The 25,455-nt window shown below is 36.4% G+C and overlaps 1 pseudogene; it reads left to right on the plus strand.

Annotated features, from left to right (window-relative positions):
* The first annotated feature begins 1,056 nt into the window (after window positions 1-1,056).
* The window catches only part of LOC127185434 (GTP:AMP phosphotransferase AK3, mitochondrial-like), a 31,619-nt pseudogene continuing 7,220 nt past the window's right edge, over window positions 1,057-25,455 (plus strand).

The raw sequence follows: 25,455 nt of genomic DNA on the forward strand, positions 1-25,455 counted from the left end.
ATCAAGGCATGACCCTGGCCCAAGTTTCAGGCCTGGGGCTCTGCATCAGGGGACCCAGGATGCGTTTACCCTCCATTATTTCACCTTTGTGTAATCAGACCGTTGAGGTCAGTGGCAGCTCCACCTACCTGGTAGCCCCAAATGATACCTATTTGGCATGTTCCACTGGCCTAACCCCATTTATTGTGGTACAGTCCTTCTTACACCAATATGATTACTGTGTGCTTGTTCAACTACTCCCTCGATTAATAGTTTATTCTACAGATGAATTTCTCCACTTCTGGACTTCTCCGGGTACACCGTCCAGGGTCAAGCATGAGCCTATTACGGCTGCAACCATCGCCATAATACTGGGGCTCGGAACCATAGGGGCTGGAAATAGAAGGATCCAGAAGGTCCTGGAAAACTACAGGCAGGTCTCGGCCCTGGTGCTCTCCAACCAAAACTACCATCAACTTAGGGCAGCCATAGATCAAGATATTGCTGAAATACAGACTGCTAGGGCTGCCTTAAAAGAGACCCTCTCCTCCCTCACGGAGGTGGTTCTCCAAAACAGGCGTGGCTTGGATTTGCTGTTTTTACAATAGGGTGGATTATGTGCAGCACTCAAAGAAGAATGCTGTTTCTATACCATTAAAACCGGGATCGTAGAAGATAGCATGAGGAAGGTCAGAGAAAGTCTAGAAAATCGCAAAAGGGAGCGAGATAGAGCTGAATCCTGGCATAAAAATTGGTTTTCTGCTTCTCCTCTTCGGATTACCCTCCTCCCTTCGCTGCTGGGACCTCTTATAGGGTTCTTGCTACTAATAGCTTTTGGACCGTGGGATTTCAGAAAGATTACTGACTTTGTCAAACGCCAGATAGACTCTGCTATACAGGGACCCACGCATGTGGAAGTTCATTACCACAGGCTCGAACGACTCGACCCCAAAGCGGATGACCATGCCGCCTCTGATAATGTGGCTAAAAGTGGCCTTGATTTCAACAAGCTGAGACCTAAGGGCTTGAGTCGATTGTTCACTTGAGAGGGTGCGAGGCTAAGCACTGCAGGGAACCATGCCAGATACCTCGGTAGGTTCCTGAGGAGCACGCCTGACTACATACAGGATGTTACAATCCTTTCCCAGTCCTCCGCAAACGCGTCTGGGAGGTTGGGGACATGTGTGACCTGAAAAAATGGCCACGCATTGAACTCTGAATGCAACGCCCATCTCGAGGGGCCCCTACTCCCCCCCCCTCTCTGCTTCTACTTAATAAGGAAGGGGGAGATGTTCGGAGCCAGCCCCAGGTCACTCAAGATTAAAAGAGTCTACTGGCTATGGAAATCTAATGATGCCCCATTCCAAAGCTGACTTCCTCCTTTCAGCCCCTGCAGATGGTGTTTAGCAAGTTAGCTCGGGACTTTCTAAGAGATAGTTAGCTAAGATAAGATAGAAACTGTTCCAAGATAAACCACAGGATGTTCCCCTGATGGTATTATCTAGAGACATTCTAGGGCCCCTCCTACTGCTTAGTTCCTGCCTCCACCCCATATAAGCTTCTGCTTTTGATTCAATAAACGGACCTTGATAGTAAAAAAAAAAAAAAAAAGATTTCCATTTTACTATGTTAGTCTTACCGATCCATGAACATGAGAGATCTTTCCATCTTCTGATATCTTCTTCAGGTTCTTTCTTCAGAGACTTGAAATTCTAGTCCTACAGATCTTTGACTTGCTTTGTTAGAGTTACACCAAGATACTTTATATTATTTGTAAAGGCAGTATCGCTCCACAAAATGAACTCAATTTCACCTTTAGAGATTCTTTGCCTCATATTTCTTTTACCTTATATGTTTTTTCATATATATATATATATATATGTACATACATACATATGTGTGTGTGTATATATTATGGTTTCTAGGTTGTAGTTTTCAAGGGATTCTTGAGTATGCAAAAATGTGTGTCTCTATGCCTATATGTAAATTTGTTGGCCCTATTTCCTGTTTAGTTTTAGTGTCATATTATGATTTTCTTGAATTATTTACTTTAATATTATTCCTTAGATGACCTTTTCTGCAAAGATACAAAAAGATTGTGAAACAAGTTGATAGAATAGCTATAGAGAAACTGGAAGGAGTGGGGTGAGGGGAACCATAATAAAAATATATTGTATGAAAAATAATCTATTTCCCTTAAAGAAAAGGACAGCAATTTAATGAAGTCAAACCAGCCATAACCAAAAGATGATTTTTGTTTGCCAGTATCTGAAGATATGAGAAAGTTTTATAAGTAATGAATAAAAAGTCCTACAGATTGAACTATTGCTACAAACATTTCATACCATATCCCTATTAGAAGTTACTTATGAAGAGTTGAGCCAAGAAGAGTAATATGATTCTATTTTATAGATGATTCTGTGTTATATGCAGTCTCCACCTAGAAGTGAACAGCTTTTTTTCTCATTTATTGATAAAGAGACAGTAATAAAAATATAGCTAATATACATATACATACACACATATACATACACACAAATACACACACACACACAGAGAGAGAGAGAGAGAGAGAGAGAGAGAGAGAGAGAGAGAGAGAGAGAGAGAGAGAGAGAGAGAGAGAGAGAGAGAGAACTTGTGTTCTTATTCTGTCTCTTCTAGTCATCTGGGTTTTGTGGTTATCATAGGTTTAGATGTTGATTTCTGCATTTATCTTTGTTGGAGGTGTGTTTTGTAGTGTTCCCCCCTTTGATTGCTCTTTCCTATTAGTCTTCTGATTTGTGTGACCTGGGAGCTATGGTGAATAGACAGTTTCCAGGTTCACTAGGGTGTCTCTACTGTTGTTTTGTGACCTGTGGGGCCTCTGGAGCCCCTGTTACCAGTGTAGCCTGGAGTCCCTGGTAGCTGTGTGGCCTTCAGGAAAGTAAGCAGAGTTGTGAGGCAGGAAACATATTACAGTGTATGGGGTGCAATTTACAGCTGTTGGGTGTGCTTTTCAGGAGGGTTTGTAGGCAAGGGCCTGTGACTGGGTATTTATTACCTGGTATCCCTGGTGCTGAAAGGCTTCCAGGAAGTCAGGCATGTGGCATGAAATGGAGCATAAGTAATGTGATATAGTGTAGTGCTGTTGGGAATGTTTTCAGATTAACAGTTAAGGGATTGGGGTAGGGTCTTACTTGATGTTCCTGGTGGCAGCAGTCCTAGACAGCAAACAAAGTTGTGAGTGTGGGGGATTGATTTTTTTTTTAACAGAAAGAATAAGACATTAGATGAGTAGGAAGAAGATAGGGCTCTGGAATGAACTCAATAAAAGGAGAGTCCATGATAAAAATATATATTCTTTGAAATATCAAAAAAAAAAAAAAACTAGAAGAGGAAAAAGGATAGAAAAGTGTCATTTCTAGGGTAAAATCTGTAGTTTCTATAACTGAAGTTATATGATGTTTTCTCTGTCTCTGATCTAGGTGAGGAAAAGATTTACACTTTTACTGGAATCCCACTTGCATATAAAGTTTAAAATAACTTAGTTCTGATTATTTAAGACACTGTCATAGAGATTGTCTTCATGAACCTGTGGTAACTATTTTGTAGCCATGTGGAAAATAGAAACAGCAGCACAGAAATTTCTGCATGATTGAGTCAAGGAACCAGCTCCAATAGCCATCAGTATTAAATGCCCCATCACTTGAGTAAAGAAAGAACATGTATAGCATATTTCTACTTATGTACCACTGAACTTGTTCTATGTGGTATGCTATCAAGACATCTATAGTGTATCCATGTCAGAAACTAAGAAATCTTACTGTATTGAATATAAGTAAGCTTTTGATGTTCAATATCAAAAATATATCAAAGAAATAAAAATGTTTTTGATGTTAGTGTCTCCAGAAAAATTAATATACAATGTCACAATCTCCATGTGTTTACAGTATTATTACTATTTTTAAAATATAATCTACCAACAATCATTAAAATTCCAGATACAACTCAACACATTCACTAGACTTTGAAGTGATGTTAATATGTACAGAATCAGTATGTTGTTATACAAATATTTTCTAAGTAGTGTGACACTCAGTGTATCAAATAAAGTGTTTCTTATTTATTATGGATATTTTGCCTCTTGTATTTAAGCATCTAAAGATGATTAGAAAGTTGTCCAATTGGTAACTTTAATTTTCTCAAACCTAAACATTTTTGCAAATGATTCTTTGCTCATTAATTTTTTGACACTGTTCAAACAGAGAAGAATGAGAACAATTTTCACTATCTTCCATTAAAAACAAGAGTGAAACACAATGTTATGAAAAATAAATGCAAAACATCACAATTTCTCATTTACTTGTAATATGGACCACTTCACCATTCTTTTCTAAGGTCCTTATGCTCCAACTTCATTCAATATCTTATTTTTATTTAATGTTTGGAAAAAGCAATTTTGATTATCAATGCTTGTATTTTTATGTTAGTTAAAGGAACTGAATCTATAGAATAATAACATTGCAAGTTGAGTAAGAGCCAAGTGTTTATGGATCATGTAGCCATTTATGTAAATGACACTTTCAAAAATTTATCTAAATAACATGAAAGATTTGTTAAATTTTTAAAAATTATAACTTATTCACAATACATTCCAATTATAATCCCCTCATTCTTATATTCCCGTTTTCACTCTCCCTCCCTATTCTGCCCTATTCACCTCCCCTAGACCTCTGACAGGTGGGGTCCTCCTCCCCTACCATCTGACAACTGCCAATCAGGTCTCATCTATATAGACTGCATCCCCTTCCTCTGTGTTTCCACAGGGCCTCTCCACCAAGATGTAGTGATCAAATCTCCTACAGCTCCAGAGTTTTGTCAGAGGCAAGACCTCCTCACTCCCCTCCTTTCCACATTTGGAGAATGAGCTGTCCATGTGTTACATCTGAACAGGAGGTCTAGGATTTCTGCTTGCAATTTCCTTTGTTGTTGCATCACTTTGTATACCCCCGACTAGTTTCAGATCCTCCAGACATGATGGTTTCCTTATAGAGCTCCTGATAACCTCTGCCCCTTTTCATACAGAGTCTTGTTGCAAGTCTCAGTATCTGTCTGGATCATCCGCTGGGTGAAATCTCTCAGAGGACATCTATGTTGAGCTATTATCCACTTATAAGTGAGTCTATACCTCACTCAGGATGATTGTTTCTATTTCCCCCATTTGCCTGCAAATTTCAAGATTTCCTTGTCTTTGACAGCTGAATAGTATTCCATTGTGTAAATGTAGCACAGTTTCATTATCCATTCTTCAGTTGAGTAACATCTAAGTTGTTTCCAGAATCTGGCTATTACAAATAAGGCTTCTGTGAAAATAATTGGGCAAATGTCCTTGCTAGACGGTAGAGCATCTTTAAGGTATATGCCTAGGAGTGGTATAGCTGGTCTTCACCCAATTTTTCTGAGAAAGTGCCAGATAAATTTCCAAAATGGTTGTAGAAGATTTTACTCCCTATAAGTGAGTATATACCATTTAACTCTTTTTGCTTCTGGGTGAACTCACTCATTATGATAATTATTAGTTCAATCCATTTGTCCACAAATTTCGGAAATTCCTTGTTTTTAATAGCTGAGTAGTATTCCATAGTGTAAATGTACCACAGTTTCTTTATCCATTCTTCTACTGAGGGACATGTAGGCTGTTTTCATGTTCTGGCTATTATGAATAAGGCTGCTATGAACATGGTTGAGCATATGTCCCTGTTGTGTGGTAGTGCATCTTCTGGGTATATTCCAATGAGTGGAATAGCTGGGTCTTGATGAAGCCCTATTCCCATTTTTCTGAGAAAGCGCCAGATAGATTTCCAAAGTGGTTGTACTATTTTGCCTTCCCACCAGCAATGAAGGAGTGTTCCTCTTTCTCCACATCCGAGACACTAGTCCAAGGGGTACATCCCCATGAAAAACTTTACCTACCAGGAAAGTGGGTCAGAGAGGAGGACATCCTATTGGGACTTTAGGTGTGAGAAGCCTGGGAGAATGAGGAAATAGAAGGATCCAGAAGGTCCTGGAAAACTACAGGCAGGTCTTGGCCCTGGGGTCCTCCTCAAACTATGGCACCAGCCAAGGAAAATATAGGCAGTAAACTTAGAACCCCTACCCAGACTAGCCGATGGACAGGACATTCTCCACCGTTAAGTGGAGAAGGAGATCTGACTTTCACACAAACTCTGGTGCCCCATATTTGACCATGTCCCTTGGATGGGGACGCCTGGTGGCACTCAGAGGAAGGATAATAGGTCACCAAGAAGAGACTCGATAGCCTATGAGGATATACAGGGGGAGGAGGTCCCCCTCAGTCACAGACACAGGGGAGGGGAATATGGGGGGAAGCGGGAGGGAGGGAGGAATGGGAGGATACAAGGGATGGGCTAACAACTGAGATGTAATTTGAATAAATTAATAATAAAAAAGGGGAAAAAGATTTTACTCCCTCAAGGAATGGAGGAGTGTTCCCCTTTTTCCACATCCTTGCCACACGTGCTGTAACTTGAATTTTTTATCTAAGCCATTTGGATTGGTGTAATATAGAATCTTAGAATAATTTTGATTTGTATTTTCCTAATGACTAAGAGCATTCAACATTTCTTTAAGCATTTGCAGCCATTGGATATTGCTTTTTTGAAAATTCTGTCTTCCTTGTTACCCATTTTTTAATTGGCTTATTTGTTTTGATGGTATTTAATTTCCTGTGATCTTTATATATTTTGGATAGCAGCCCTTTGTCAGATCAAGGGTTGGTGAAGATCTTTTCCCAGTGTGTAGACTGTGGATCTATTTGTAGTTTTCTACATATATACAACTGGTTAAACTAGCACCATTTTATGAAGATGTTATCTTTATTCCACTATATGGTTTGGATATTTTTTTAAATTTTTTGATAACACTCAAGTGTCCATACATATGTGGGTTTATTTCAGGGTTTTAGATTTGATTCCACTGATTTACCAGCCTATTTCTAGGCCAGTACCATGCTGTGTTTATTACTGTTTCTCTATGGTACAGCTTGAGACCCAGGATGGTTATTCCTCCGATGATTTGTTATTGTACAGGATTGTTTTAGCTATTCTGTTTTTTTATTTTTCTGTTTTGTTTTTGTTTTTCTATATGAGGTTGAGAACTGATGTTTTAAGGTCTGTAAAAATGTGTAAGAATTTTGATGGGAATTGCATTGAAACTGTAACTTACTTTTGTTAAGATGGCTTTTTTTCTATGTTGATTCTTCTGATGCATCAGCATAGGAGATCTTTCTATCCTCTGATATCTTCTTCAATTTCATTCTTCACAGACTTGAAGTTTTTTGGCTTGGTTAGAGTTATACCAAGATACTTCATATTATTGGTGATTGTAAAGGGTATAGTTCCCTGAATTTTTTCTTATCAGCCTGTTTGTCATTTTTATAAAGGAGTGCTACTGATTTTTTTTTTTTAGTTTATTTTGTATCCACCCACTTTGCTGAAGGTGTTTATCAATTGCAGGCGTTTCTTGGTAGAATTTTGAGGTTACTTATGTATACTATCATATCATCTGCCAATGATGACAACTTTTTAAATATATTTTATTAATTTATTCATATTACATCTCAATTGTTATCCCATCCCTTGTACCGTCCCATTCCTCCCTCCCTCCCATTTTCCACTTACTTTCCTCCCCTATGACTGTGACTAAGGGGAATCTCTTCCCCCTGTATATGTTCATAGGGTATCAAGTCTCTTCTTGGTAACCTGTTATCCTTCCTCTGAGTGCCACCAGGTCTCCCCATCCAGGGGACATGCTCAAATATGGAGCACCAGAGTTCCTGTGAAAGTCAGACCCTACTCTCCACTCACCTGTTGAGAACATCTTGTCCATTGGCTAGATCTGGTTAGGGGTTCTAAGTTTACTGCACTTGTTGTCCATGGCTGGTGCCATAGTTTGAGCAGGACCTCTGGGCCCAGATATGCCCAACATATGTTCTTCTTGTAGGTTTCTAGGACCCTCTGGATCCTTCTATTTCCCCACTCTCCCATGCTTCTCTCACCTAGAGTCCCAATAGGATGTCCTCCCCTCTGTCCCATTTGACTTCTTCCTTTCCAATGTGCATCCCCCTTGATCTCCTTTAGTTGTCTTACAGATATAGCTAGAATTTCAAGTTCTATATTGAAGAGATAGGGAGCCAGTGGATACCTTTGTTCCCTGATTTCAGTGGAGGTGATTTAATGGTCATCAGTATAAAAATACTTATCTTGTTGCTTCATTGAATTTAATTTTGTTTGTTTTACATGGCTGAAAGTTACTAGACTATAAGCAACCTATCAGTGAATAAAATGACTCCTCCTGCTGTGGTATTTATTAACTGCCATATTTTTTACATTATTTTTAACATTTAAAAATTTGATGGAAACAAACATCTCAATATTAAAGAGGTAGAAGCAGACAGCTTAGTCTACAGGGAAAATTCCAAGACAGCCAGGGCTATACAGGAAAAGAAAGCAAAGAAATTCATGGAGTTTGATTTCTGTATAGAGCTGTTTCAGTGATGTTACACCAACTGCTACCGCTGTGTTTCTCAAATTGATGAATCTTTCAAAATTATTCAACTTCCTGTGTTTGCCATGAATAGTCATTCTGTGCTTGGATATGGAAATAATTCAATAAAAGTTGTTACTAACATGTTATTTGTATTACAAAAGGACATGTAAATCAACTTTCAAGTGAAGCGTGTGTGTGTGTGTTATGTTTGTCATTTTTCTTCATAAATATATTAAGAAAAACAAAACTTCGGTGGAAACAAAAAGCTTTGTGCATGGAAATAGCTACAAAGAAAAGATGAAAGGTGAAAATAAGAAAAGAGATTCTGCATAGAATCCAGTCCCAGAATTTTGTTTCTTTGATGACACTCTTTTCCTGAGCAAAAGCATGCAACAGTATAGTGATCACACAATATTGGACATTTTAAGCACAGAAAATTTTACAAGAAGGCTATGTGTTGTATTGACAGCCGGAATACAATTACTCAGTGTTACTTGAGCAATTCAATAACCATTTGTTTCTTTTGGCTTTTGTCCATTATTTACCCACTAACCACCTTAAGTGTCTGATGACCTTTCTTCTGATTTATAAACATTCAGCACAAAACAAATAAACAGCAATTGTTGTTTCATGTTCTTAGACTTCTGAGGTCTCAAATTCTCATTTGTTTTCTTTTACAAGTTTAAAAATAAAATGCCAAGTCACATGATGATTCCTTACTGTGGCACACAAATATTTATTGAATAAAAGTATACAACTGACTTTTACATTATCTAATGAATATGCAGAGCAGAGTTCACTTACAGGTAATAGGAAGATTTTAGAGTTAGAAGATTCAAATCTCTAATGAAAACACATTTTGGTTTTCAATATGAAAATCAATAAAATAGATAGAAAACACATTTTGGTTTTCAATATGAAAATCAATAAAATAGATAACATATTGCTCACTTATACTTACTTAAATCATATATTTCCTTTCTTAAATGTAATCTTTAAATGTTTAGTGAAAAACCCCATCTTCCTGAATGGTAAATTTGAAACAAGACAGGCAATATGATCCTCTCTTATTTTTTCCTGAGCCTATTATGATCTTGCTTATTTTTTCCCTGCTTTACTAAGGTTTAATTAAGTGTTCTTTGATAGCTGATACTTCATGTCATTCTATTTTCTATGTGAATTATGAGCTGTGTGAGGGTCTTGTTCTTCCTTTTTTCTATTGTGTAGAAGCTGTTATAAAAGTAGGGTTGAAAGTCAGAAACAAAATTTTCAATAGTGTTTTATGATACACTTTAAGAATAGAAAATTCTATAGTACTTTGACTACCTGGTATCACTATATCAAATGAACAAAAATTTATTTATTATGTACTTCTCCAAAAATGAAAACTTTATTTTAAACAATTCAACTACTTAGTACACATAAATATTTTATCAATGAATCTAAAAAGAGATGAGAATGACAATAATAAAAATAACTACATGATCATGATGGGAAAAATCGATTTATAGCTGAGGAAGTTCATTTTGACAATAGAGATTAGTTGATTTTGTAGTTAACATAAAAATTAATGCTGGTTTTAGACTTTACTTACTTGTGTTGGATAGTTTTGTGTCAACTTGACTCATGCTACATTTGACTGTGAGGAGGGAACTTCAATTAAGAAAATGACTCCATAAGAACAGGCTAAAGAACATTTTTTTAAATTAGTGATTGATGAGGGAGAGCCCAGGCCATTGTGGGTGGTGGTCCTGGGTTCTATAAGAAAGTAGGCTGAACAAGCCATGGGGAGCAAGTCAGTAAGCAACACACCTCCATGGCCTCTGCATCAGCTCTTGCATCTAGGTTCCTATCCTGTTTGAGGAAATCCTTAGATGATGAACTGCCACATAAACCCTTTTCTCCACAACTTGCTTAAACTGGTCATGGTGTTTCATCACAACCTAAGACATTGCCTGAGGTTGTATTTTAAATTTAACAATACCTTGAAAATATTGTATATGTTCTAACTTTCTATTAGCCATTCCCGATTACTTTATCAGTGACCATTATCTCATTTCAATTATGTGAGAACTGATGGAGTTCTTGGGATAGAGACTATCACATATCCAAGGGTATAGTATGCGGTTACATAAGCTAATTAACAAGGCAATTTAATTCAAGCTAACAAATGCCTTTTTACTAGGATTCTGGGACAAATAGCCTACAAGGACCTATACAAGTTCACCCTTCATTAACTCCCTTTCCTAATTAAGAATTCCACTTTTTCCCTGCTCACTGCATTCTACTCAAACTTCTGCCTTGAGAGTGTTCAAAAAGACATAGATAATCTTTGTTTGATCACTGTAAGTTTCACCTATAATATTTTCTTTGCTAAACTGTATCTTCTCAGAGAAAATATTAAAAGTATCAGTCTGTTATCAGCACTCCCAATCATTGTCGTCTGTCTGATGTACATTTAAAGTGTTATGCCTCACAGAGTTTAACTTTATGAGACACAAATTAAATAATGAAAAATGGTGGTAGACATGATATATGGATAGAATAAAATGAATAAAACCAGGAAACATTTAATAATTGAATTTAAACGTTCAGGAACTCATTTTCCCTTGGGTATAAGCAAAAGAATATACTTTATATCTTAAGAAAGTGTATCTAAATTTCTTTAATAAAATAATAATATAAGGGATAAGAGAATGACTCAGCAAGTAGGGTAATATATATGCACTCATATTTACAAAAGTAGATTACAGGAAGACCCAGTAAGAAAATAAGATGTCATAATTCCTTTCACTACTCAACATTTACTTACAGGTAGCATGTTTACTTATGTCATTGTTCACATACTAAGATTCGTTTGATTTTTTTACTCCGTACCTCAGAGCTTCCATTTTCCCAAACCCCCATTATCTTATATTTCAACTCTCTAATATTTACCTCTTCAATTTTCATGCCTCTTGTGTTCTATGACCTCTGTTACCTGCCTAAATTTAATTTTCTCATGTTCTAAGCTCCTTTCTCTTCTCTTAGCCTCTAAAAAGTGATACCCACATCAATACATATATAAAATTTAGAAATCATAACCCACATATGAGAGAGAACATGTGGTATTTGTCTTTCTTTTAAACATTATTTATTTACTATAATTTATTCACATTACATCCTGATTGTTATCCCCCACTCTTATCTTCCCATTCTTACCCTCCTTCCTTCTTCTACCTTCTTCCCCCTCCCCTAGATTTCTGCCAGGGGTGACCCTCCTCTCCTACCATCTGACTTCAGCTTATCAGGTCTCATCAGGATAACCTGCATCCCCTACCTCAATGTGCCACCAAGGCCTTCCTGACAAGGGGCTGTGACCGAATCATGGGCACAAGAGTTCATGTCAGAGGCAGTCCCCACTCTCCCACTGCTCCACACATGGAGAATGAGCTGTCCAGCAGCTACATATGATCAGGGTGTCTAGGTTCTCTGCTTGCATTGTCCTTGCCTGGTGCATCAGTTTTTGCCAGCCCCCCATAGGTCCAGATGGATTTATGGTCTCCTTGTGGAGCTCTTGAACCCTCCAGGTTCTTCCATTGCTAACTCTTCCATACAATTCTCAACACTTCACTTAGAATTTGGTTGTGAGTTCCAGGATCTGTCCCAATCCCCCACCGGAGGGGTTCTCTCAGGGGACATCTATGTTGGGCTAATATCCTCTTATACATGAGTATATACCATAAGTGTCTTTCTGGGTCTGGGTTACTTCACTCTGGTGGATATTTTATAGTTCAATCCATGTGCCTGAAAATTTCAAGATTTACTTGTTTTTGATAGCTGAATATTATTCCATTGTATAAGTATAACACAATTTATTCAACCATTCTTCTGTTGAGGGACACCAAGGTTGTGTCCAGATTCTGTCTATTATGAAAAAAATTTTATGAACATAGTTGAACAAGTGTCCTTGTTGTGTGATGGAGCATCTTCTGGGTATATGCTCAAAAGTGTTATAACCGGGTCTTGGGGTGGCACTATTTCCAATTTTCTGAGAAAGCACTGGAATTATTTCCCAAGTGGTTGTAAAAGTTTGCACTCCTACAAGAAATGGAGGTATATGTTCCCGTTTTTCCAAATCCTCACCAGCATGTGCTGTCACTTGAGGTTTTGATATTAGACATTCTGAAACATGCTAATACTTCTGATAAAAGGGCCTTACCTCATAGTAGAAAAAAGACAATGAATCACAAAACAGATGAATTCTAAAATATAACAGGTTACATGTTTAAAGCAAAAAGTTTCTTATCTATGTATCCATTACATAAGTTCATAGTGAGTTCAGAATAATAAAGGTTGACAGGGTCTAAGGTTAATATGCTTTGAAACTTACAGGAATATACTACTTATCAATTAGGACTGACCTAACTATAGATAATCCAGCTATCTCTTAGTTCATAATTAGTTCAGGACAATAATTTTAGCTGTCTTTCATTCTAAGAAACAGAGCAAATACAGACATCTTTAGGTAGCTTCATTCCAACTCGGGAACATGGAAAGTTTAAACAAACTTGCCTATATTTATGGTGAAATACTAGGATTCATGGTGCCATCTGCAGTGGTGGGTTATCTGAAGCCACAAATCTGCTACAGGCTATCCTTAATGAGGTATCTGGAGGTCCACAAAGGTATTTATTACAAACATAAACTAACTTTAACTTTTAAAACTATTTGAATCTAATCAGGAATTTCATAATCAGGAATTAATTCATCTGAATAGCAAACAGTACATCTTCAACAAGATCCTGTAGAAAGTTTGTTCAATGAGAGCTGGTGAATACCCAGAAAGTAATAGCTCACACCAATGCCACAAGTTTTTCTTTTGCTTTTCTGAGACAGGGTTTCTCTGTGTAATCCTGGCTGACCTGGACTCACTTTGCAGACAGGGCTGGCCATGAATGTAGTCCTGGCTGTCCTGGACTTGCTTTGTAGACAAACTGGCCTTAGACTCACAGTGATCCACCTGCCTCTGCCTTCCTCGGTGCTGGGATTAAATGCATGCACTACCATTCTCAGCTCTAATGCCAGATTTTAGGAAGATGCAACCAAGCACAATTGACAGGGTAGTCAGAGGTTGGAAGCAATTCTTGGGTACATCACAACACAGACCTGCAAATACTGGATCACCTCCAGAGATCTCTCATACCTATTGAACTTCTCCAAATCAATGGCTCCTGACAGCATGTCAGAGTCTGGATGCAGTTCTGGGGTTGCATCACAGTACAGACCTTGTGAATACTGCATCACCACCTAGATAGCTCACATGCCTAGTGAGCTTCCTTAACAGGGTGGCTCTTGGCAGGACAGCTTTCAGTAAAGCACCACATGACATAACTGAGTCTTCAAAGAAACCAAAATCTTCCACTTCAGATTAACTTGCTTAATATAATTTTCTTGCTTTAGAAAATTTAATATTTCATTTTTATTTAAGGCTGATAAAATTCCATTGTATATCTGAACTACATTTTCATTGTATGTTAGCCAATTGATTAGCATGTAGGTTGATTCTGTTTCCTAACTAATATGAGTGTAGCAACAGCAAACACCACTGACCAAGTAGCTTTGTAGTAGGATTTATGCTCTTTATTTACATATCCAGGAGTGACTTAACTGAATTATATGGTAGCTCTATGTTTAGCTTTTTGGATACCATATTTCTACACATTCTAATGTGAAAGATGCATATCTCCTTATGTTTTATTGATTATACATTTAAAATAAGGTATATTTTGTTTACTGTTAGGGACAAGAGACTCCAGAATTATTTTAGGTTATGTTATATAACACCCTGCCATTAACTAAGCCCTTCTAGTTGCTAAAATATTTCTCAAAGCTTTCTACATTGTATTTGAGGGAGGGAGGCTGAATTTTGTAAAAGAAAAAGGAAAGCACAAGCAACATTCAAGAATACTCAGTAATCAATGGGCAACATGAATTACATTCTCTAAGCAAACTGTACCTTTCCATATATAATGGACTCCTTAAAGAATGATTAAATGATAGTTTACTAATGGACTGCAACAAATAGAAAAATTTCTCCTTCTGAAGCAACAGAATCTTTTATTTATTGAAAATTAGATTTCTTTGTGTACTTATACATACACCTTTGTGAGTTTGAGGGTAAATGCTTTATTTTGTTGATTATTAAAGAAGATTGGTGAGTCAGTTCTTTCACAATAAAGAAATGTACTAAACCTTTGTTTTCAATAATGACATAATAGGAAGAACAAGAAAGGAGGGAGAGACCAAGAGGAGAGGAGGAGGAGGCTATAATTTGGATGTAAAATGAATAAATAAATAAAGACTTGAAAACTTTTAAAGATAATATCAAAATGTCAATACTCTGAAGACTGATACCAACCTTTAATATGATGGTAATTAGAACTCTTATAAAAGCTTAGTTAAAAACTTAAGCTTTTATTAGCAGGTATTAATTATATATAATGTAGGGTCTCATGCCATTTTAAATGATGGCATAGCCTTGCAATAGATAATTATTTGCTTGTCAGTAACTAGATTCTACCTTAAATGTCAACCTTGAGAACTCAGAAAATTTCTGGTTTGGCTGTTTTTATCTTAATAATTAACGAATAGCTTGAGTAACTAGTTTAACATTTTCACGAAGAATCTATCATGATAAATTAATTGAACAAAGAGCAGAAATCCAGCATTAATTGTTTCATGCATCATGCACACCTTTTATATACTTATAATTTTAGGACTGTATAATGCTTGTGAGAAATTATATGCTTTCAGAACAAAAGAACCAGACACTGACATTGCATCAGACATGACAGGATGCGTTCCTCACAGCATACTGGACATTGACACCCTGTTTGGACATAGTGGTTGAAAAGAAAGAAGGGGGAATAGAGAAATGTACAGGGATGATAGAACAAAAAGTAGATTAGTTAATCTACACCTCATCTTAATTCCTCAATTGTCACTCACAAGCTATTTTTAATTCACTGATATAGAATTTTGTATAGAGATGCAAAATAAGTTCTAGATACAGTGGTGTGGAATTCAAATGTAAGATTATTCTTCACACACACACTATGTTCTACTCTGAGTTATTGTACCCATATATCTAAATTATAATACAAGGTTTACTACCAATGCTTTGAAAGTGCTATAAAGCTGTTTAGGAGAAATAAGTTATACAAATTAAATGTTAGTAGATTAAATCAAGGTCATGTCAATTGCTAGTCTACTTTTATAACAAGAATATACATCTTAGGTACATCAGATAGATATGACTCTATAGAAAGACAAGGTCTTCAAAAACCCCACGGACATTCATAATATGGCATTTAAAAATGTTTTTATTACTTTAAAGATTCATTGACAATGAGACAGGTAAACTCTTGGCAACACCCAGCCTACCTCAAAGAGGATGATGAGAATCAAAGAACCTCCTTATGGAGATGGCTTCAAATGTGGCAAACTGCCCACTGGGCTAATGTCCTCATTTCTAACACAGGAAGAATTCTGCCTAAAAAATGGCAAGCTTTGATGCAGGCAAAGTCCATGGCCAAACTCTGCCAAGACAGGGTAAGCAAGTATTCAATAGTTCCTGCCTCCCAAATATGTCAGTCAGGTATATTGGGCTAGAACACTGAAGAAGATGCTCTTATATGATAGAGAGTTTTGGGTGACTATTCATGTAGAAAACTGTCTCTGTCATCTTCTCATTTGGAAACATACCTGCACTCCTGACATACTAGGATAATCAAGTTTACTCCTTCTCAAGTCTCTGAGGGAGTTGAAGACCAGAGAGCTTAGTTTTACAATGAAGCTTAATTGTTTAGGGTTTAAGATGTTTTTAGGTCTAGATAGGTGTTCTAAGTTGATAATGACAATATGTGATGGAGATTGATTTACATTCAGAAATTTAGATGCACCAAGATAGGAAAGATGTCTTATTCAAGGCTGTCAAAAACAAATAGCCAAAGCACTAAGAATGTAGCATTTATATAATTCTTGATTGTGTCACAGTTCTTCTTGCCATAGGTAATCTATTGTATATATGTACAATAATATAAATGCATATGTACAAAAATAAAATAATTTTTAAAATTAATTGAATTTTTTATTTGGTTATAATGCATATATTTTTTCAAGATCTGAGAGAGTTTTTTATTGTTTTTTGTTTTGATTTTTTTTTACACTTCAGAGCTATAGTATTTATACTCCATACAAATCAGATGGAAATCATTTACCAACGAAAAGAGCATAATACTTTAAATGACAGCCATTACCTTCTAAGTTATTTTTATTTTAGAAGTAATAGCACTGTGGGACAAGATCATAAATGACAAGCTATCATTCCTTTTCCACTTAACCTGATGAAAATAAAGCTTACTTCATCCTTACCCATCCCCAGTAGTCTTATTGGAGCTAATAGAACAGATGTTTTGTCACCCAGCTAGTCACATGATTACTTTTCATTCTGCTGAACATATTTGGGAAACAAGCTAATGAGGCGATCTACAACAAATACACTTGGTCCCCTTTGGCTGATATTTTGTTGCTGATCTGATGTCATTTATCCTTCATTGTTAATTAAATGAAAATAAGCAGCAATTGCTTTCCCTGTACACTGTGTTCAGAAATAAAGCTGTGTAATGTGGTGTATAAATTTTTTTTGTTTAATTGCTCAAGTTCAAGTGATGAACTTTAAGACTATGTTAATTGTTTAAAGGAGGGCAAAGGCACTTAAAAGACCCAGGCTCATTATGAGAAGTACAAGTGCAACAAGGGTGTGTTCTTAATGCAAGGATTTCTCCACTTATATGATATGAAGATTTTGGTTAATCTTGGGGTTTATCAACCAACATATCCCTCTTGAAAGTGTTAATGATCAAATACAGTGAAAATTTTCTCTAAACAAGTGGCTCAGCATGATTATCTACAGATGTGGTAACTGATGCTTATTCTTGGTGTCATTTTCTTTACCTATATAGCTAGAAGAGAAACTCCAGCCCCAAGTGATATCAGATTTTTACTCTGAACAAATGTTTTTCCTAATGAATAGTTAATTAAATAGCAATGAAATCAAAATCTAGGACAACACTCATGTGAAGTAATTAGTATTGAAAATGTTCATCATATTAAGATCAATTATGTATTGGACAATTATTTCTATACAAATCGGTTTAAGTATTTTTTATTTTACTTTACTTGGTATATGCAAAGTTCTATCTTTTATCTTTTAATAATATTTACATGTGTATGTCTATATGTAAAAATGAAGACATGAAACCAGACCCATGACTTGTAACAATGAACATTTGAAAGTAAACATATGTGGACAAAAGGTTATAGTGCATGATACACTACAGCTTTTGTGACAAGATTTTTTGTTTGTTTGCTTTATTTTACTGGAGGGAGGAGAGGGATTTTGGTGCATGATGTGCAAATAATAGACATTCAATAAAAGTATAAAAAAGTGCACATGAATGCAGGTGGCCATAAAGGCCAGAAAGTTTCTATGGAGCTGATATTACAGGGGCTTGTGACCCTCAAGGCGTGGGTTCTGTGAATAGAACTTAGGTCTCTTGAACAATATCAAGTATTCTTAGCTGCTGATCTGTCTCACTAGTCCCCATTTTTGGCCTTTAAATAGCAAAACATTTTATTCTTATCTGAAAGCCTCAATAGTAACTGGTAAAGGAAGACAGATAAAGGCAGGAAGTTCCCTGAGAATAATAAACTGTCTGAATAAGACAAGACCCCTTTAGTCAAATTGTTTTAAAAACAAGCCTTCTAATACTGTGCATTTCATTTAAGATTAAAGAGTACTTGGTAAGGACAATATTTTAAGGTGTTTTCTATGAAATTAATTAATGTTTTCCATGTAAGAACACTGCAACATGATAAACAAACCTATTAAAATTTTATATCAGCCAAGCCAACCACTTCAACTTTCATCCACAAAACAATCCCAAATGTGTTTCAAACATTTTTAAGATGAAAATTGCTCCTTTATAACAATTTACTGCTGCAAGTTCCACCTACATAAAGATTCTGAAAGCATCACTATGACATTATATCATAGCAAATGATATAATGAATAATTATCAAAGTCCTCAGTATGCTTGAGCCTTTGATTCTTAGGTTTGGCAGTAAACAAGCACTTACAAAAACAAATTTTCTAGTAACTCAATTTTACTTATAAATTATAGACATAAATCATCTTACTTTCCACAACATGTTTTATATACCCAGAATTGGGTTATGGTTAGGGCTAGTAGTTATGGTTAAGCTTAAGAATTAAGGTTAAGGTATTTAAATCAACATTTTTCCATGTTTTCAATATTGAAAATTATGTATAATAACTGGAAGAAATCTAGTTAAATAACCAAGAAAAAGCATGGCTCATTATGAGGTTCATTTTCAAGCGATTTTTCTTCGTTTGCCACTAATACCAAGTTAAATACTAATTATTCATTATTCAAAAATTAAATATGTGGAAACCTATAAGATCTAGTTGTTTGTTGCTTTCAAGATATAAATGCCACCATTCTACCTTTAAGGATATTTTGCCATGCAGGACACTTGTGAGGTTTATAGGCATCACAGTTGTGTATAACTTTTGATTGCTTTCCTCCTTTTGCAAATTTCATAGGACCTTTCATTACTATTAGATCTAGTCCTCAAGAAGCAGGCATCTAGCACAGTTCCCTCAGGATTTCTCTAAGTCCTGTGTCCAAACTGTGTGGTGTCTACCAACAGGACATGTCTTCAGCTTCCGGGAGAAAATCATGGATAATGCCAGTAACATGTGTTTGAGAATTCTTTATGCTCCTTTGAACAAAAATTCAAAAGGATACTTCTCATGACTGGTAATGGGGATTGCATTAGAAATTCTATGAGTCTTGAGGGGAGCATTAGTGCCCCCAAGTAGCATAACTACATATAAATATACACACGCACAAACCACACACACACACACACACACACACACACACACACACACACACACACACACACTTATGTGAATATAAAAGGTATCATTTCCTATAACATTTTTCAAACATCATTAGTGCTATTTACTCTTGTTCCTAGATCTTTCTCCTTCTCCCCTTAGTTACATTCTTTAAGTTCTTCCATTTTTTCCTATTCATGTTACCTGTAACTTGTTCTTTAATCTCTGAAGAGCTCTTATGTCCTCCATTGGGTTCTCATCTGTTTCACAGTTTTTGCTGTTGCTTCAGGTTATATGTTCAAATCTAAATAAATAGAGGTAGCCTTTGAAAATAAAATGAAGTATGTAGTTCGTTATGATGGTTCATGCCTGTAATCTCAGCACTCAGGGAAGCAGAGGCAGGTGGATTTCGGCGAGTTTGGGGCAAGATTTGTCTACAAAGTGAGTCTAGGACAGCCAGTGATACACAGAGAAACATGGTCTTGAAAAAAAACAATAATAGTACTAACAAAAAATAAAATAGAAGATGTGAGATTTGTTTTGCCAGTATCCTATTTTACAGTTCTATTTACCTCTAAAGTTTATTATTTTGTTTTTCTTCATGAATGAATAATATTCCATTGTGAATATGTATCTTATTTTCAGTATCCATTAATCAATTGAAGGAGATTAATGTTGTCTTCACTTCCTATCTAATATGAATGAGGGGACAATGAAAGTCTTTTGAAGAGTATATGTAGAATAAGGTATAAGCTTCTTTTGGGCATATGTTATGGCATGATATAGCAATGATAGTTATTTCCTTTATTTTTAATATATATTTTTATTACAATTTATTTACATTACATCTCCATTGTAATCCTGTCAGTCGTAGCTTCCTTTACCCACTCTCCCTCCAAATTCTGCCTTATTCCCCTCGCCTAGACCTCTAAGTGGTGGGGATGGTGAGGTCTTCCTCCTCTGACCTCTGACCAGAGCCTAACAGGTCTTATCTTGATAGCCTGCATCCACTTCCTCTGTGTTCCTACAGGGTCTCTCCACAGAGGGACAGTGATCAAATCATGGACACCAGAGTTTATGTCAAAGGCCATTCTCCCCTCCCCTCCTCTTTTTCCTGTGGGGAATGAGCGGTCCATTGGCTACATCTAAATAGAGGGTATAGGTTCTCTGCTTGCAATATCCTTTGTTGGTGCATCACTTTATGCAGACCCCTCAGAGTCCAGAACCAAAAGCCTTGATAGTCTCACTGTGAAGCTTCTGACACCCTCATCCTTCCATCCTCCATCTCTTCCATATAATTAGGATCTCTTAACCACAAGTCTGGCTTTGAGTCTCAGTATCTGTCCTGATACCCCCACAGGGTGGAGTCTTTCAGAGGACATCTTTGTTGGGATAATATCCAGTTATACATGAGTATATGCCATGCATGTCTTATTGGGTCTGGGTTACCTCACTCTAGTTCCATCTGTTTGCTTGCAAATTTCAAGATTTCCTTGTTTTTGATAGATGAATAATATTCAGTTGTGTAAATGTACCAGAGATTTTTTATCAAATCCTCGGTTGAAGGACACCTAGGTTGTTTCCAGATTCTGGCTATTATGAATAGGCTGCTATGAATATAATTGAGCAAATATCCTTTTTGTATGGTAGAGCATAATTCAGGTATATGCCCAGGAGAGGTATAGCTGAGTCTTTGGGTAGTCCTATTCCCAGTTTTCTGATAAAAAGCCATATTGATTTCCACAGTGGTTGCAGAAGTTTGCATTCCCACCAGCAATGGAGGAGTGTTCCCCTTTCTCCAAATCCACAACAGCATGTGCTGTCACTTGAGATTTTTATCTTAGCCATTCTGGTATGTTTAAGATGGAATCTCAGACTCATTTTGATTTGCCTTTTCCTGGTACCTAAGTACAATGAGCACTTCTTGAAGTGTTTCTCAGCCATTGAATATTCCTTTGTTGAGAATTCTATGTTTAGTTCTGTACCCCATTTTTAATTCTGTTTTTTAGTTTGGTGGTGTTTAATTTCTTGTGTTCTTTATATATTTTGGATAGTAGACCTTTGTCAGATGTAAGGTTGGTGAGGACCTTTTCCCAACACGTAGACTGTTACTTTGTTAACAGTGTCCTCTGCCTTAAAGAAGCTTCTCAGCCTCATGAGGTCCCATTTATTAATTGTTGACATTAAGCCATGGGCTGTTGGTGTTCTGTTTGGGAAGTTGTCTCCTGTGCCAATGTGTTCCAGGTTCTTCCCCAATTTTCTTCTAACTGATTTAAGGCCTCCGGTTTTATGTTGAGGCGTTTAATCCACTTGGACTTGAGTTTTGTGCATGGTGACAAATATGGGTCTAATTGCATCTTTATACAGATAGATGTCCAGTAGGACCAGCAAAATTTGTTGATGATGCTATCTTTTCCCCACTGTATGGATTTGGTTTCTTCGTCAAAAATCAAGTGTCCATTAGTGTGTGTGTCTATTTCTGGGCCTTTGATTTGATCCATTTCTATGGCAGTACCATGCTGCTTTTATTACTGTTGCTCTATAGTACAGATTGAAATCTGCTATGGAGATTCCTCTGGAAGATATTTTATTTTTACCCAATAGTTTTTAGCTATTCTGTTTTTTTTTTTTTTCAAATGAAGTTTAGAATTGATCTTTCAAGGTCTGTAAAGCATTGTGTAGGAATTTTGATGGGAATTACATTTTGATGGTAAATTGCTCTTGGTATGATGGCCATTTTTACTATGTTGATTCTCCTGATGCAGGACTGTGGGAGATCTTTCCATCTTCTGATATCTTCTTCAATTTCTTTCCATAGATATTAGAAGATTTTCCCATACAAGTCTTTCACTTGCTTGGTTAGAACTACACCAAAATACTTTATATTATTTGTGGTGATTGTGAATGGTGCAGTTTCCATAATTTCTTTCTCAGTCTGTCATTTGTATACAGCAGAGCCTCTGATTTTTTGAGTTGGTTTTGTATCCAGCCACCTTCATGAAGGTGCTTATAAGCTGTAGGACTACCTTTGTATATTTTTCAGTGTAACTTATGTGTACTATCATACATCTGAGAATAGTGATAATTTGACTTCTTCCTTTCCATTTGTATGCCCTCGATCTCTTTTCGATGACTTAGTGCTCTAGCTAGAACTTCAAGTTCTATATTGAAGAGATACAGACAGAGGGAAGACAGCCTTGTCTTGTCCCTGATTTCAGTCAAATTTACTTAAGTTTCTCTCCATTTACTTTGATGTTGGCTAGAGACTTGCTGTATATTGCCTTATATTATGTTCATGTATGTGCCTTGTATCTTTGCTCTCTCCAAGACTTTAACATGAGTGGATATTGGATTTTGTCAAATGCTTTTTTTTTTTTTTGTATCTAAGGAGATATGTGGGTTTTGTTGTTGTTGTTTGTTTCAGTTTGTTTGTATGATGGATTACTTTGATGGACTTCTATATGTTGAACCACCCCTGCATGCCTGGGATGAAGCCTACTTGGTCATAATGTCTAATAATTTTGTTGTGTTCTTGGATTCAGTTTGTATTTTATTGAGTATTTCTGAATCAATGTTTATAAGGGAAGTTGGTCTGAAATTCTCTTTCTTTGTTGAGTCTTTGTGTGGTTTAGGTACTAAACCTCATTGAATGAGTTTGGTAATGTTCACTCTGTTTCTATTTTGTGGAATAGTTTGGAGAGATTGCTATTAGCTCTTCTTTGAAGGTCTGGTAGAATTTTGCACTGAATCCATCTGGCCCTGTATCTTTTGAGACTTATTACTGCCTCTATTCCCTTAGGATACATAGGACAATTTAGTTTGTCTATCTGCTCTTCATTCAATTTTGATAATTGGCAGTTATCACAAAAATAGTCCATTTCATTTAGATTTTCAAATTTTGTGGTATATAGTCTTTTGAAGTAGGACCTAATGATTCTTTGGATTTCCTCAGTATCTGTTGTTATGTCTTCCTTTTCATTTTTGATTTTGTTGTTTTGAATACTCTCCTTTTGCCTTTTAATTAGTTTGTCTAATGGTTTTTATCTCTTGTAGATTTTCTCAAAGAACCAGCTCTTGGTTTTGTTGATTCTTTGAGTATTCTTTTTGTTTCTACTTTATTTATTTCAGTCCTGACTTTGAGGATTTCCAGCTGCCTACTCTTTTTTTTTTTTTTTTTTTTTTTTTTTTTTTTTTTTTTTTTTTTTGCGATAAGGTGCAATGACCAAGGCCACTTCACCATAAAAGAAAGAGTTTGTTGGGAACTTGTTCACAGTTCCAGAGAATTAGTACATGATCATCATTTTGGGAAGCATGTTCTTAAGCATGCATGCACAGTAATGTAATGCTCCTCCTCACAAGGTTCCAGTCCATGTGAAGGAAGCCAGGTCAGGCTGAATAGTGAGCAGCTTGATGTCACTACAGGGACACCACAAATTGGGTGAATATGAACCAATGGCAAGCTGCTGTAGACTCATCTCGGTACACTCTCAACCTGAATCCTTCCCCAGCTACTTCCAGGGAATCTGCCCCAGGTCAGGAGCCCCAAAGGCCCTGCGTCAGGAATGCCAAAAAACTGGAGCAGCATCTGCGAGCTTGTATCTAATCCACAATCAGAACACAGACAATGCTAACTGGGAATAATTTGGGCCTTTGATACCTCAAACTCTGCAATGAGTGACACAATACTTCCAACCATGCGATATCTCACAATCTTTTGCAAACTGTACACCCAGGAAACAAGTATTCAAATGTATGAGCCTATGGAGTCCATTCTTAGCAAAACCACAGTCAGATATACAGTAGATCTAATTTTGGTTATTTGAGAACTCTCCACACTGATTCACTGAATGTCCACACCTGTTTAAAATCCCACCAATAGTGAATTTATTCACTTTTGCTTAGAACTATTTGTTTCTCTTCTTTTGATTCTCTTTGTTTTATTTTTATCTTTGGAACAATGTCATAAAATTAATTTTGATTATCTTCAACACCCATTCCAACTCCTCCTTTATCTATTGCCCTTAGGTATCCACCCAATTTTGTGTCCTCTTGTGTTTAATTTATCTCCTAACTTATTTTTCTACCTATCTACTTCTTAACTTATTTTCCTACTGATTGTGCTGCCCATATACTATTGGATGCTTTACCTTGTAATGAAGCATAGTTAAACTACCAGGGGTCATGCCCATAAAGAAAAGGAACTCTCAGTTTCCAAAAGATGTCAACTGTCAATATATCCATAATTAGAGCTGGAGCTTTATGTGTCCTCTCTCCCACTTCATGGTGGAATTTCCTCTGTCTCAATATTGTGGAGGTCTTATGTATGCTGTCTCATCCTCTATGAGTTCATATATGCAAGTTCCCTTTTTGTTCTATACCCTCAGGATTGTATAATTTTTTAGATTGCATTCTCCACAATAATTTGTGGACCTTGAGAGAGGAGATGACAATATAAAAAGTCTTACTGCCACTTAATATTCTATGCTTGGTTGTTATTCATGGGAGGCCTGCTTTTCTGAAAAAAAAAAGGAGTAGTGGATATGGGGGAAAGGGGAGGTGGGAAGAGGGACTGAGGGGAGAAGAGGGGGGATTGTATTCTGGATATAATCTATAAAGAAGAGTAAATATAAGATTTAAAAAGACAACAAGAGCTAAGCACGGTGGCACATACCTATAACCCTAGTACTCAGGGAGGCAGAGGCAGGAGGACTGCTGTGAGTTCCAGGCCATCCTGGTCTACAAAGTGAGTCCAGGACATCTAAGGCTACACAGAGAAACCTTGTCAAGGAAAAAAATTTACATGATTATGATATGTTTATTATAAAATTCTAGTGTGTTTTGAGTCTTTAAAATATGATAATATTCACTTACCATTTAATTTTGTTACTCAAATATTTTAAATATTAAATTATGTTAAACTTCTATGTGTAGATATAGATAATTCACCTAAACATGTATTT

Source organism: Acomys russatus, chromosome X (assembly GCF_903995435.1).
Source record: "Acomys russatus chromosome X, mAcoRus1.1, whole genome shotgun sequence".
Classification (NCBI taxonomy): domain Eukaryota; kingdom Metazoa; phylum Chordata; class Mammalia; order Rodentia; family Muridae; genus Acomys; species Acomys russatus.